The sequence below is a fragment of the Neovison vison genome, chromosome 12, assembly GCF_020171115.1.
Source record: "Neovison vison isolate M4711 chromosome 12, ASM_NN_V1, whole genome shotgun sequence".
Lineage (NCBI taxonomy): Eukaryota > Metazoa > Chordata > Mammalia > Carnivora > Mustelidae > Neogale > Neogale vison.
In genome coordinates this window covers 86,254,574-86,270,110 of record NC_058102.1, presented here as the reverse complement: position 1 = coordinate 86,270,110, position 15,537 = coordinate 86,254,574, and the positions used below count along the sequence as shown (strand labels likewise).

General features: G+C 49.0%; 1 protein-coding gene across 1 annotated transcript in view; it reads right to left on the bottom strand.

The window, feature by feature from the left end:
- ASIC1 (acid sensing ion channel subunit 1) overlaps positions 1–12,453 on the bottom strand; it is a 45,515-nt gene extending 33,062 nt beyond the window's left edge. The window contains exon 1 of the mRNA XM_044227879.1: positions 12,430–12,453. The gene's annotated coding sequence lies outside the window, so the exon portion shown is untranslated. The remainder of the gene's footprint in view (positions 1–12,429) is intronic.
- Positions 12,454–15,537: the final 3,084 nt, after the last annotated feature.

The window sequence follows — 15,537 nt, the reverse complement described above, 5'->3', positions numbered from 1 at the left end:
GAGCAGACAAAACAAACAATAGTGCTGGGCACCGAAGTGGCTCGGTTAATTAAGCACCTGCCTTTGGCTCATGTGGGGATCCCAGGGTCCTGGGGTTGAGTCCTGAGTTCCACAACAGGCTCCCAGCTCAGCGGGGAGTCTGCTTCTCCCTCTGCCCCTCCCCCCTCCACCTCGAGCTCTCTCTGTCTCTCTCTCTCTCAAAAATAAATAAAAACCCTAAAAAAAAATATTACAGTGGTTGTGCCCCCCCAAAGCCCACTACAAAAACAGTATCATGAATTTAAATTTCTTTGTTCAATATTTCTAATATTGTTTTCTTCATTCTTCTTCTCTTTTCTTCCTAGGGTAGCATTGTCCTGACTTAACCTAGAGAGTCCAGCAGGCTGAGAGCTGCTCAATGGGCTTTGCAAATTGGTTTGCCTGGAGTTCATTTGGGACCAGACACAGGGTCCTGACAGGGTGGGGTTTCCAGAGAGGTTCTCCTGGATTTCATTATGCAGCCCTTCACTTATTCCATCAGGAACTGTCCTCTTTATGCTTGGACCAATCACAGATGCTGAATTTTTGTGTGTGACCCTAATCTTTTCCCCAGAATGACTCTACTTCTGAGTGTCTTATCTTTACAGTACAGCCCACTGTGTTCTGAGTGGGGCCCAGTCTGGTTCAGCTAAGTCCAAAGCCCTTGGTCAGTTGGTTAACGGGAACTACATCCTTCCCTTCTCCTCTGCCGCTAAGACCCACACTATTGTGAGCTCAGGCGCGGAAGCAAGGGTCTAAGACGAGGCATTGAAGGCTTGAATTAAAGCAGTGGCAATGGAAATAAAAAGGAAAGGACAGTTTTCAGAGAATCCATGAAGGCAAAATTGACTTCTATTGAATGGAAGAGAATAGTTTATCTCAGAGAATCAAATAAAAATACATGTGAAGGTCCTTTGTGGCGTATAAGAACTACTAAATCCAAGTTGTTTTCGCTTTTGTTATCATGTTACCATTATGAGATGGCCTGGGACAAAGCGTTAGGGAGTTCACCCAAATTTAAGGGGCGTGCAGCAGGACAGGCGGCAGGAAAGGAGGCTAGAAGAGAAAGGGAACTAAGGAAGATGGGTCAAAGAGAAGAACCAGGAGAGAGAGGTGTTGTGCAGCAGAAGAAGCGGGTGGGGGGTGCAGGGTATCAGGACAGTCAGGTGTGTCGTCTGGAGGCCCAGGCAAGAAGAGGCTAAGGTCTGAACCAGGGTGGGGGAAAATACGGGTGTGTTGGGAGGAAGAAAGGAAACAAAAGAGGTGAGTGATATCTTAGAGACAGAAGTAGCAGATGGGGACTGTCTGGACAGGCTGATGAGGGCCAGAGGGGAGCTGGCAATTCTAAGGTCATGTACCTGGGAGAGTGCGTCTGTACCTGGGCAGATGCGGGAAAGGAAGGTTGGGGTGGCCTTGGGGCCCAATGGTGCACAGAGCAAAGGCCCCCCACTATGACCAGGTTTAACTATCCTTTGCAAACAGACACTCTTCGGTCAGCCACATGGCCCTTGGCCTTTCTAGCCTGGCCATCATCCTCCACTCAACCTCTGCTATTCTCATGGGACTCAGAGAAGTTCAGAACTGGCAGGGTAGAGGTCATTTGGTCTATATTCCACATTCAACTACCACCATTAAACAGATGAGGACATTGAGCAGAAGTGACATGGTTAGTGAGTGACAAATCTGGGATTAGAATCCTGGTCTCCTTACTCCCAATTGAATATAGTTTACCCCTGTCACTCAACCTGATGCTTCTACAGCAAGAGGACTTGGGTCCCTGACACCCAATATCACCTGGCTGCTTAAAGAGACTTCTCCAGATAATAGGCTTTATTTTGGCTTACCAGACCTAAAAACCTTGGCATTGGGGTAGAATTAGGGGGCTTAGTGATAGTCATGGAAGGGATGAAACATCAGAAAAGATGAGCTGCTTCTGTGCTTATCAAAGAACAGAGGTAATATCGGGGGGATTTTAAGAAATAGCAGGTAGTCAGAAGTGGGGAGAGATTAGAGGAAGGAGCTAGAGGCAGGGGGACTGGAGAGAATGAGCTACCCTGAGCTTAGCAAAGCTCTAGACTAAAGCCTATGTGAAGAATTGAGAGAGGGAAAATAAAGTGATGGTGGTGGTGGGCTTTGTCCTATGGGAATGTGAAGCCGGAGACCAAGGACATGGGGACTCAGTATAGAATCAGGTGGATGGCTTTGTCCAACTTGTGAGAACTCCAGCCCAGCCCCCAAACCAGCAGTACCTCTCTGTCTCCCGTGGGCCTCTGACCATTCTCTTGTCCTTCCTTCCTTTGATTGCTGGTGGTAATTTCTCTCCATTTGGCCATTACTTAGCTCATTAATTGCCTAAAAGAGAACATCAGCTTAGGGTGGGGGTGATTGGCAAAGAAAGCAATGGGGAGGGAGGACTCTAGGGGAATGGATATGAACCCAGACCGGGATGGGGGTGGAGTGCAGTGGAGGAGAGTGCGTCTTGAATCTCTGGCTCTAGTCAGCGACACTCCTCTGCCCAGATCTAGTTCAGAGGATCCACTTTTCCATTCTCATGTGGACACTAACACTTTCACTCTCTGATACGCTAACATCATCCCTGATGCAGTCACACTCTCCATCTTTTCTCCTCCACCATCATCATTATCATCATCGCCATTGTAGAAGGCAGCCTTTAAGGTGACTCCCACAAGCCACTCCCTCCCCGTATTTGTGCCCTTGTGTAATCCTAGCCCCTCAAGTATGGGCTGTGTTAGTGTTGGCGAGGATGTGGAGAAAGAGGAACCCCTGTGCACTGTGGGTAGGAACACCAGCTGGTGCAGCCACCGTGGAAAACAGTATGGAGGTTCCTCACAAAGTTAAAAATAGAACTACTCCATGATCCAATAATTGCACTACTGGGTACTTACCCAAAGAAAATAAAAACACTAATTCGAAAAGATAATACGCATGCTGTATTTACTGCAGCATTATTTACAATAGCCAAATTTGGAAGCAACCAAAGTGGCCATCAAGAGACAAATAGATAAAGAAGATGTGTGTGTGTGTGTGTGTGTGTGTAAAGAATATTATGCAGCCTTAAAAAAGGATGAGATATGCCATTTGTTACAACATGGATGGATGTAGAGGGTATTGTGCTAAGTGAAATAAGTCAGACTAAGATACTGTATGATTTCACTCATACATGGAATCTGAAACACTAAATGAATAAACAAAATAAATTCAGAATCAGACCTATAAATACAGAAAACAAACTGATGGGTACCAGAGGCACGGGTGGGGGCGTGGTGGGCAAAATGGGGAGTAGGAGATACAGGCTTCCGGTTATGGAGTGACTAAGTCTTGGGAATAAAAGGCACAGCATAGGGAATAGAGTAAGGAGCACTGTAATTGTGTTGTATGGTGACAGTTGGCAGTTACACTGTGGTGAGCACAACACACATATAGAGAAGTGGAATCACTGTGTGTTATACACCTGAAACTAATGTAACAGTGTGTGTCTATATGCAATAATTTTTTTAAAAGTATGGGCCATATTGGGGGCACCTGGGTGGCTCAGTGTATTAAGCCTCTGCCTTCAGCTCAGGTCATCGTCTCAGGGTCCTGGGATCAAGCCCCACATCCGGCTCTCTGCTCCGTGGGAAGCCTGCCTCCCCTACCCCGTCTGCCTCTCTGCCTACTTGTGATCTCTGTCTGTCAAATAAATAAATAAAATCTTAAAAAAAAAAAAAAGGTGTGGGCCATATTTGATGACTCATTTCTAGTGAATAGAACACAGCAGAGGTGATGGGATGTTACGTGAAGATTGGGTTACGACAGGACCCTAGCTTCTGGCCTGGGCACTCTCTCCCTTGCACTGAGGAAAGTCGGCCGCCATGTTGCCAGCTACTCCGCGGTGACAAAGAACTGACGGAGGCCGCGGGCCAACACCCAGCAAGGTCCCCAAGCCCAAGAGGAACAGAATCCTGCCAACAGCCATGAGCGTGAGCTTGGAAGCAGATTCTCCTCTGGTGGAGATCGCCCAGGAGATTGTAGCCCCTGCCGACACCTTGGGTGCCGTCTTAAGAGAAAGGGAGCCCAAGGCACCCACCTAAATCATGCCCAGACTCCTGACCTGTAGAAACTATGAGATAATACATGTGTGTTGTTTTAAAGCATTAAGTTTTGGGGGTAATTTACTATGCAGCCATAGGTAATTAATACGGCCTGCATCACCACCGCCGTCGCCATCATCACCGCCGTCGCCATCACCACCGCCATCACCATCACCGCCGTCGCCATCATCACCATCATCACCGCCATCACCATCACCATCACCGCCATCACCATCACCATCACTGCCATCACCATCATCACCGCCATCACCATCATCACCGCCATCACCATTCCCGCCGTGGCCATCATCACCGCCATCGCCATCATCACCGCCATCACCATCATCACCGCTGTCGCCATCATCACCGCCATCACCATCACCGCCATCACCATCATCACCGCCATCACCATCATCACCGCCGTCGCCATCATCACCGCCGTCGCCATCATCACCGCCATCGCCATCATCACCGCCATCACCATCATCACCGCCATCACCAGCGCCGTCTTCACACTCATATCACTGAAGTCGCCACCATCCCTACCAACACCACTGTGCTCAGCTCGCCGGCCTACCTGCCATTACAGCTATCAGCAAGGTCACCACCGTCCCCAGATCTACTATTTTTTTTTTTAAGATTTTATTTATTTATTTGACGCAGAGAAAGAGAGAGAGAGCACACACAGGGGGAGCAGCAGAGGGAGAGGGAGAAGCAGACTGCACTGAGCAGGAAACTGGACACAGGGCTCGATCCCAGGACCCTGGGATCAGGACCTGAACCGCAGGTAGACATCTAATTGATGGCACCATCCAAGTGCCCCCCTCACTCACCTCGACTTTAAATTCCACTCTGGATTCTTTCATGCGCACCAGCCCCACAATCATCACCTCCAGCGGTAAATGTTTTCCTAACACCCAATACGTACCAGACTCTATGCAAAGCCCCAAAATTACGAAGAGGGAGGAGATAAGACCACAGTCTGGGCCCTCAGAGAATGAGTTGGGGACTCTCTTGTAGGATCAGGACACGTTAATAAAAAATGAACAGTAAGTCAAGGAAGTCTATCCTTATTGCTACTTTGCATGGTAGGCAAGCCTTCATGGAGGCCTCAAAAGATGGGTGAGATCTGCATAGGCAGAGATCATGGGCAATGGGGGAGGGAAAGACATGAATCAGCCTGATGTGTCAGGTGGAAAATAAAGTGAGATCTGGCCAGGGTGGGGCAGGGGAGGACCATGCAGGGGGGCAGTGGGAAATGAAGTTGGAATCAGAAAAGCAGCTCATGAAGGTACAATGCATTTGTCTAAACTTTCCAAAGCAGTCTCTGTGCTCCGTTGGTTAAGCAGTGCCATCCTCTTAAAGCTCTGCCCAGGTTCTCAGCTCCGCCAAAGGAACCAAGCCTGGGGCTGAAGCTTCAGACCTTTTGCTCCAATCAGAGGCAGCATGGGGTGATGCTGTCCAGCCCCCCTGAGTCACAGTTCCTTCCAGCATATAAAAATGGGCATGTTATCCAACCTCATGTTGGTGACACCCCTTTCTCAGGCTGATGTAGAGACATGAAAAACACTGCAGATGTTTCCAGGCAGCCTGGAAATGACTATTACTTCCATTCCCTAGACTCCCTGCGCCCTCTCCTGCCTAGTACCCTGTCCATTTGCAGGAAAGCTGGGCAGAAGTTGCCTCATATGCACCCACTGCACAACTCCAGGGGGCAGTTAGCCTATAAACATGAGGGTAGGAGGTCGGAAAGAGACACTCTTGACCAGCTGCTTCTAAAACCTTCCCCTCCAGAATGTCTTCCAGGACTGGCCCAGGAGAGTCAACTTCTCCTCAGTTCAGGCCTGTTTGATACCCATCCCCCCAAAATCTCATCTCTCCTTTCCAGAGAAACTACTCCCTCTGCCCTCTGGGAGGGTGGGGTCCAGAGCCACATCCTAGGGCTGGAAGGAACTCTCTAGAGCTTCTGGATGAATCTCGGGCCCATCCTCAGCCAGGGAACACACCAGAAATTCCCACAAGGAGACAACGCTATGCCACACTTGTTTACAGTTTTCTTAGTCCGAGGCTTTGTTGACTCTCACCACCGCCCTAGGACATAGATAGGCCTTATTATTTGCTTCATCCCTACTTTACAGATGAACAACTGGGAGCTCAGAGAGGTTAAGTGACGGTGACCCAAGACCACTGATGTGTTGAATGGCTTGAGCTGACCTCAGGATGCCAAATGCCTTGTGGTCCCCCAACCCCACACTGCCCCAGGCTCAGAGATGCCCAGTGACTTGCCTGAAGTCCGCAGACGCAGCACGGGGGTTAGAACCCAGGCCTCCTCTCCAGCCCCTAGAGCAGGGTTCTTTCTGCTCCATCACCCTGCACTGGGTAGGAAAATCTGCTTCGGGGAAGCACAAGGGGAAGCACAAGTTTGGCAGTGGGAAGGGAGAAATGATGGGAGGGGCAGGAGGAGGGAGCCGCAACCCTGCGGGTGACTGCAGAGGATAGGGTCGATATGGAGATGGGAGGGCTGGGACTCCGGGGTCCCCAGTTGGCTGGGGCTGGGACCAGCCCTCCCCACTCCATCAGGCCCGAGGCTGCAGGCTGCCAGTGTTCCTCCGCCAAGACCCCTGGAGAGCCCGAAATCAAATATTCCTCTTCCCCGTTCAGGCAGCCTTATTGCCATTGACAGCAAATGTATTGCTCTAATCTTTTCTCATTTTGCCAAGATGGGCTCCATTCTGACCTCCCTCCCAGCCTTGAAGGCTTCACAGAGGCGGGAGGGATATGCTGAGGTGGGAGGGAGATACAGGGGCTCGGCTGTAAATGGGGCAGCTGCAGTGATCCCAGATTTGATATGGCCTTGTCTCTAGAAAGCTGGAAGACTCAAACATTGGGAGATGTCTGGGGGGTACCCATGACTGAGGGTTTCCCTGTGAAAGCAGGTGGGAAAGGCTTGGTGGGCAATGGGAAAACAGGCCCTAGGGGCCCCAGGGAAGCTGACTTCCGCAGAGCAGATAGGCTGCTGCTGCTGCTGTTGATGGTGGTGGTGGTGGTGGTGGTGTGTGTGTGTGTGTGTGTGTGTGTGTTCGTGTATACACACACTTGCGTGTTGGAGCCAAAATTCTAAGCTTGGGAGGTGGTCCTGTTGAGATGGGGGGAGGCAGGGTGGGTACAACCTCTCCAGAGTAGCCAGCCTGCCCGCCTGTCCTGCTGTCCACTCTGCTGTCCAGAGAAGCCTTGCCAATATGAATGCCCCCTGTGTTTCTGCCTCTTCTTTTGGTCTTCTCTGCTTAGATGAGCACTCAGGCTTGGCAAACCTCAAAAAGTATCGTGGAGGGGCCAGGGGTGTGAGAGGGCAAAAGGAACAAGACTTGGGAGACTTGCAGACTGGGGGTTAGGGTGGTACCCAGAGGAAGAGGAGCCATGTAGGGCCGAGTGGTTGTGGGAAGGAATTCACTGCTTAGGGCCAGCTGGGATACATAAGAGAGGAACAGCAGATGAATGGAGCTTGGTCGGGGAGGAAAAGGAGGTGGCCCAGCTAGAGCAAGAGTAAAGGAGTAATGGGTGAAGGTCCAGTGCTCTGGCCCAAGGGGGCTGGGGTCCCTGGGTCCTTCTTCATTTGTTCTGCTAAGATCAAGCCGGAGAGAGAAAGAGAAAGAGAGCGAGAGAGTCAGTCCTACGGTGGTGTGAAGTCTCTATGTCCCATCACCATGAGCACGTGTCTGTGTATACCTTCAGGCTGGGCTGGAAAGTCTTCTGGATCCTGACAGTTTGAGTATGAGTCTCAGACTCTGGGGTTTGTGTGTGGGAGCCCCCTTCCCTCTGGCCCTTCCAGGGAGAAATCCCTGACTGGAGAGACTGAGCTGGGTCAGAGCTCTGCCCAGGGTTCTGCAGGGCTGGGGTGGGGTGGGGGTGTGGTGAGAGAGTGGAGGAGGGTACTGGCCTCTCCTGTCCTCCCCTCTTGCTGCGAGGTGCTGCCTCCTATTCTCAAGCGATAATTATTTCCCTTTTTATACAGAACTCGCTGCCCGAAATGACCTTCCTGCTCCTCTCTGATTGTCCTCAACGCCACCTTCAGAAAGGCTTCCCTGCCTCCACAGTCTTTACCAGTTCCCTGCATTCCCGAGCCGTGTGCCAAATTCCCGAGCCGATGGCCACTCAGGATGGCCATCTGTGCCTTGTTTGGTACTTTTTCTCCCCTCAGTCCCTTCCCCTTGCCCGAGGATAGTGGAGGAATATGAGGACCGTTCCATGCAGCAGGCTAGGGACTGGAGCTCAAGGTCCAACCAGATGGGAATTACCACTCACTACCACAGGTGTATGCATCGTGCTAAGTGCCCTGGGTCACAGGTCACTGTCCCCTCTGGGTCCCTTATCTCTCCGAACTCCAGAGATACATCTTTCTTACAGAGCCTATGTGTAACAGGTCTCTGATGTGGTCTATAGACCCAGGACTGGAATCTTGGTCCCACCCTACTGTGGAACAGCCCTCCTGCCCTTGGGTCTGAGTTTCCGCATCGTCCCGGGCTTCAGCGCCCCCTGGTGGTCTAGAGCCCACTCACCAGTTTAGCTGTGTAGGATGGCAGGTCAAAGGGCCTTCAGAGAATATTTATTTAAAAAGGTTTCCAACCTTTTTAATTTCAAAAAAAAATTTCCATGATCCTGACATGTTAACAGCTTTTTTAAAAAAAATATTTTATTTATTTATTTGACAAACAGAAATCACAAGTAGGCTAGGAGGAAGCGGGCTCCCTGCTGAGCACAGAGCCCCCCCATTCCCATCAAAGGCAGAGGCTTTAACCCACTGAGCCACCCAGGCACCCCCCCCCGCTTTTTTTTAAAGTAAACTCTATGCCCAACGTGGGGCTCAAACTCATGACCCAAGATCAAGAGTTGCCCGTTGTCCCGTCTGAGCCAGCCAGGTATCCAAACTGTATTTTGGATGTGTGTTGGTTGGGGTGCCTGGATGGCTCAGTGGGTTTAGCCTCTGCCTTCAGCTCAGGTCATGATCTTAGGGTCCTGGGATCACCTCTGCTCAGCTGGAAGCCTGTTCCTGCCTACTTGTGATCTCTCTCTGTCAAGTAAATAAATAAAATCTTTTAAAAAAAATATGGATGTGTGTTGGTTGAAAAAATGCATAATGACTGAATTTTGGACTGCATCATTAAAACTCACGTATATTTTATTCTTCCCCAGCAATCACACAGTTTACACACAGACCAGTTCCTCAGAGTATTCATGGGGTCAGGAGCTAAACTCCTATGATCACTCTATGGCTGCTACAGTTTGGGAACCACGGATTTAAACCACTTCTCATGTCACAGATGATGAAACCAGCTAGAAGGGGAGAGATCTGTTTAAATTCACATAGCTAGTGAGGGTGTTGTACCATACTTGCTATGATTTACATAAATCTCTGATCTTTTTAAAGAACCAGCTATTTTCCTCTCTCATTGAATAGCTATTAGAGAGCAGTGGTTCTCAAAGTGTGGTCCCCAGACTAGGAGCAGAAGCATCACCTGGAAATGTGTTAGAAATGCAAATTCTCAAGTCCTGCTGAAGACCCACTAAATCATAAATTCTAAAAGTGGGCAAAAAAACCCCCAAAAAACAAAACCAAAAACCTAATGGTAGAACTCAGCAACCTATGTGTGTGTGTGTTTGTGTTTGTGTGTAAGATTTTTATTTATTTGACAGAGAAAGACACAGCGAGAGAGGGACAAGCAGGGGGAGTAGGAGAGGGAGCCCATGCAAGGCTGGATCCCAGGACCCTGGGATCATGACCTGAGCCAAAGGCAGACGCTTAACGACTAAGCCACCCAAGTGCCCCATCAAGCAATCTGTGGTTTAACAGTACTCTGGAAGGGATTCTAATGCACACCAACATCTGACAACAACCAGTAGAGCAGACCTCCTGAAGGTCAGGCATGTTGTCAGAGATGGGACAAAGTAGGGTTAAACGAGCTGTGGTCTCTCTTTTTTAAAGACACTGGAATCTGGGTGAGTTGAGTTCAGTACAATAACTACAACCCTCCCCTAAGCAAGGCTCCTGGGTGCTTGGGAAAGGTCCTGGTGTTTCTGAACGGGCCTTGGTTTATTATAGTCTGATTTAGTTTGACGCTTTATTCATTTTGAGAGGGTGATTCCTAGGCATGAAATGGGGAAACATGTATTGGGGAAGACTTGTTTTTGTTTTTGTTTGATGAGAGGGAGAAGGGACATAAGAAGAAAGAGACAAGGGTGCCTGGGTGACTCAGTCAGTTAAGCATCTGCCCCTCCACTCAGGTCATGATCCCAGGATCCTAGGATAGAGTCCTGCATCTTTGGGCTCTGTGGGATCCCTGCTCAGTGGGGAGTTTGCTTTTCCCTTTCCTTCCTGTGTGTTCTCTCTCTCTCTAATAAATAAATAAAATACTTAAAAAATTGTTTAAAAAAAAAAGAAGAGGGGTGCCTGGGTGGCTCAGTGGGTTAAAGCCTCTGCCTTTGGCTCAGGTCATGATCCCAGGGTCCTGGGATCGAACCCCACATCGAGCTGTCTGCTCAGTGGGGAGCCAGCTTCGCCCCCTGCCGCCGCCTACTTGTGAGCTCTCTCTGTCAAATAAATAAATAAAATCATAAAAAAAATTTCTCTCTCTCCAAAAGAAAGAAAGAAAGACAAGAGACTGAAAGAAGCAGAGAGGAGGACAGGGAGACACAAAATAGTAACTTATACTTAATGAAGCATTAACTCTGTGCCCCACAATGTGCTGAGAGTTTCACAAACACTGTTTCACTGAATCCTCCCAATAGCCCCTCACACTATCATTCTCATCCCATTTAATAGGCAGGGAAATAGAGGCACAGAGAAGTTGCCTATCACACAGGTGTAAGTGATGGAAGTAGACTTTGAACCAGGGCCACTATAACCCCAAGCTCACCCATTTAACCACTATACTTTGCTCCTTCTTTTAGAGAAATTGGAAGAAATAAGGCTGACGGGGCGCCCGGGTGGCTCAGTCAGCTAAGGTTAAACTCTAACTTCAGCTCAGGTCACGATCTCAAGGTCCTGGGATTGGTGGGGCTCCCCGCTCCGTGGAGAGTCTGCTTCTCCCTCTGCCCCTCCCCCACTCACCAGCTCTCTCGTTCTCAAAAAAAAAAAAAAAAGCAGTCCTGTCATTTGCTCAGAAACCTTCAATGACTCACTAGCGTCTGGAGGTTGAAACTGAACTTACTTGGCACGGTATTCAAGGTCCCTCTCACACTGTGAAGTCAAAATTCTATCCAGTTTTACCCCTACTCACTAATCAGGATCCTTGCACTTCCGCCACACTGGATCAACTAACTTCTCCGTTTTCTCTGAAAACTTCCGGAGCCCTTCACTTCCTACTCCCTTCCTCGTTGGGATCCTATCCAAACTTCAAAGCTCAGTTCAAATGCCTCTTCTTCCGGGCAGACTTTCGTGATCCGCATCCAGAAGGGGGGCTGGCTCTCCCTGAACCCCAGAACACGGTCCCCACCTCTGCACTCGGCGCATTTTGTACCCCACCGCACCCCCACCCCCGTGCTTAGCGCACGGCCTGGAACGCAGAAGTGCTCACATCTCGGTTTAATTGATAGGGAGAACAACTGTCGAATGGAGGTAGGGAGAAGAGACCCTCTAGAGATGGAGATCAGAGGAGAAGGAACGGGGAGGCAGAAGCCGAGGCGGGCAGGGAGGAAGAAGACGAACACCGGGGTGTGATTAGACGGACCGCAGTCGGGGAGCGGGTCTCCCCTCGCCGCGCCATGCCTCTTCCCACCGCCCAGGGACCCACGGTGACAATTCCTCTGTCGCGACTTCTGGGCAGGCGGCCCGGCCCTGGAGAGGTGGGGCGCGGGGGCGGCGGGGCGCGGCGCGTTCGGGCGGTCACCCGCGTCCTCATCATTAGCATAAATCCCATTAGCGGCTCCCGGCGCGAGGCGGCTGCTCTGGCGGCGGGGACGGCGGGGGTGGGAGGAGCGGGCTCAGGTGACCGCCCTCCTCCGCCCGATGCTCACGCGTCCTCCGACGGCGCGTTGGGAGAGGCACAAGGCCCTTTTGCAGCCATTACCTCGCTGGCACCGCAGAGCAGCCCGGCGAGTGAGACTCAGTGAAAGCAGGAGATTAAATAACCAAGCCCAGATCTCGCCTCCAATAAGTGGCAGAGCCAGGAATCAAACCCATGCTTTTTGGCATCAGTTTTCACACTTTTCCCTTAACAGGTGCAGCCCCGGGATGCCTCCCTCACCAGAGAACCGTATTTTGGGAAGAAAGGGGGTTAAGAACGTTCCCGCACGCCCCCCACCCCCACCCCCCACACAACCTCACCTTTTCTGTGCCTTCTTCTCACCGGGCTTGTGCAACAGGAAAGGGGCTTGAGTGGAACAGGAGGGGTGTGGTAGTGCCTTGGGTGGAGGGAGAAGTAGGCGGGCAGGCAATGTCTCCAACCCTCATGGCTACCACCGTCCTACTGAACTCACTTCTGCTCACTCAGATGGCTACTGGAGCTTCGAAAGCTAGCGAATATAGCAGTAAATGAGAGGATACCATCTTTAGTTCGCTGGAAGTTTATCGTTTAGTAGGAAAGGGAATATTTACTGAGCAGTTACTGTGTGCCAGCACTATGCTAAGTGCTTTACATGGCATCTCATTTATTCCTCTCAACAACTCTGTAAAATAGGCACTATTATGATTTCCATTTATAGATGAGTGAGCAAAGGCACAAATGACTTGTGAAAAAGGCCATATAACTGGTAACTGGAAGAACCCCAGTATAAATGAAGTGCCCTGTGAAGGGGGGAACAGGTACTAGGGGAGCTTCTAACAAAGGCATGGCTCCAGGCCTCAGAGACCTCTGAAACAGACAGAAAACTTTTAAGCTGCCCTGGAAGGGTGAGTAGAACTTAGCCTGGTGAAAAGGCAGTGGGGGTGGGGAGGAAGAAGTGCAAATAAATGCTAGAGGGGTCGACAAGTGCAGCTCCAGGGGCAAGCCAGGCCAAGTTAGGGGAGCCTTGGTAGGGATTTTGGTCTTTACTGTTTTGGTCTTTACTGAGGAGGAGGTTGAAATCATTAATGATTTTAAACAAGACAGAGACATAATTAGAGTTGCATTTTTAAAAGATCATTGGGGGGGCGGTAAAGAATGTGAGAGAGGGGTAAATAATTTCATTGGTGGCTAGGACTACTGAATTGGACTAGGGTGGTGACGATAGGAAGGAGAAAAGAATGCACACAAAAGACACTTAAAGAGCTGCGCTCAGTAACTAGACAAGAGGTTAAAAGGAGAGGGAGAAAGCTGAGTCATTTTACACCCTCTCCTCTCTTTCCAATCATTAGGTCCAATTGTTTAATAAATGCACTTCATTTCATGAGTATCTTTCCCATCCGCCCCTCCTTTCCGTCCCTCCTGCCATTGGTCTAATTTGGCTCATGTCTTTTTTTCCCCTAACGACACAGAAAGAGTCTTTCTACTTTCATATTTTCCCCTCTCCAGACAGTCCTCCATGCCAGCTGAGCATATGACCCATGTAAAATGCAAACCTAGTCAAAATCGGTCTGAACCCCACTGTCTTGTCACTGCGTCTATTACAGGACAAAGTCTAATTCCTTCCTCATCTGGTCTCTACATGTTTTGCTAGCTGCTGCTTCCCCTCCTCAAGCCAAAGCTGCCTAAGAAGGCCTCACACTCCCTGAACCCCCGATGTCACCTGAACATTGAGGTCAATATTCCTTCACAGCCCTAAACCTTCATAAATTGTTTGCTTGTGTATTTATTAAATATACACATGACTCATTCCTGAGAGGTCACAGGATCCTCCCATTGCTAAGAATGTGCCACCCCCTTCTATCTGGTAAATTCCTGTTCACATTTCAAGTACTAGCTCAGACATCAAGTCTCTGCAGGCTTTACTAACACTCCCACTCCCCAGATAGGATTAAAACTGCTTCCTCATCTGTACTTCTAAAGCATTTTACATATATTGTGTCCTCATATTTAATTGTATGATAGGTATCTAAGGAGGCACAGACTAGTACAATCAATGAGTGCTTCTGATCTTAAAAGCTGTGGGGAGGATTAAGTGGGATAATATGTGTACAGTTAATATTTACTTTCTTCCTATCTTCCCTAGTAATATTAATAACAAGCTGTATTTATAGCTTATAAAGTGTAAACTTTGTTAGTGTCCCACTCTTGTTTGATCTGGGACTAAACATGTGAGATAGGGATAGTACTATTATTTCTGTTTTGTAGCTGGAGGACATGAAGTAAAGAAGCGTTACACAGTGATAATGCCACTGGTTCAAGTGGTATGCCTGCTGCACAGAAGGGCTCCAATGGTATTTGTTTACATGGAGTCAAGTTTTCTGGTTATAAAACCTGTGACCTTTCCTTTAGACCACACTGTTTCTTGTATGTGTTAGGCAGTATTTTTTCAAATTGCGGGTAGCCGCTCATTATTGAATAAGGAATTCAATGAGGTAGAGACAATCAACATGGAGGTGGAGGTGGGGAATAGAAAAGTTCAGAGTACAGTGTATTGTAGTGAGGTTGAGCAGAATTCTGTGACATGGTTGTAATGTAAAATATATTTCTCCCTGTGAGTCTGCATGAAAAAGAAAGCAAGCTCTGTGCTTAGCACATTGCCAAGTTCTAAGTGAACACTTATTAAATGGAATTATAGCACTTTTATTTTGCATTTTTTTTTCCCCTGGGCTCTCTCTCTTGCATTCTAGACTGCTGGAAAGCAGAAATCATATAACCTTTTTTAAAAAAGATTTTATTTATTTATTTATTTTAGAGAGAGAGAGAAAGAGAGCACGATGGGGGAAAGGGGTGAGGGAGAGAGAAAAGCTGACTCCCCACTGAGCAGCGAGCCTGATGTCGGCGGCTCGATACCAGGACCCGGATCATGACTTGAGCCCAAGGCAGACACTTAACCAACGCAGCCACCCAGGCGCCCCTCATCTTTATTTTTCTGATACCTAGTAGAGCGCTTGTTACAAATTTAACACACTCAAATAACAAGTAAGACCTGGATGAATGTACCAACGAATGAAGGCATTACATAGCTCAATAAACATGGTTACAAATGACTGTTCTAACTCCTTCCGGACTTCCTCCCATTCAACAGTGGGACCTTACACTGTTCAACTCATAATTTCCAAAAGCCCTATTTTCCCGTCTGGGGAAAGAGCAAGGCTACGCATAATCTGCATTCTAAGTATCACTTGCCCTTAGTAAACATGGTATCCTGAACGGCTTCAGGAGAGAGATATGGGGCCGCAGACCCTAAAAGCAAAGAGCGCTCCCACAATGCTTCTGACCTTAGTCAAAATGGCTACCTTTGGCGTCGTTTTATTAGCATGCGCATGCTCAGTTCTGGCCCCGCCCCACCCCGTGGCGCTTATGCGTGCGTCGCAGCGTAGAGGGACAGC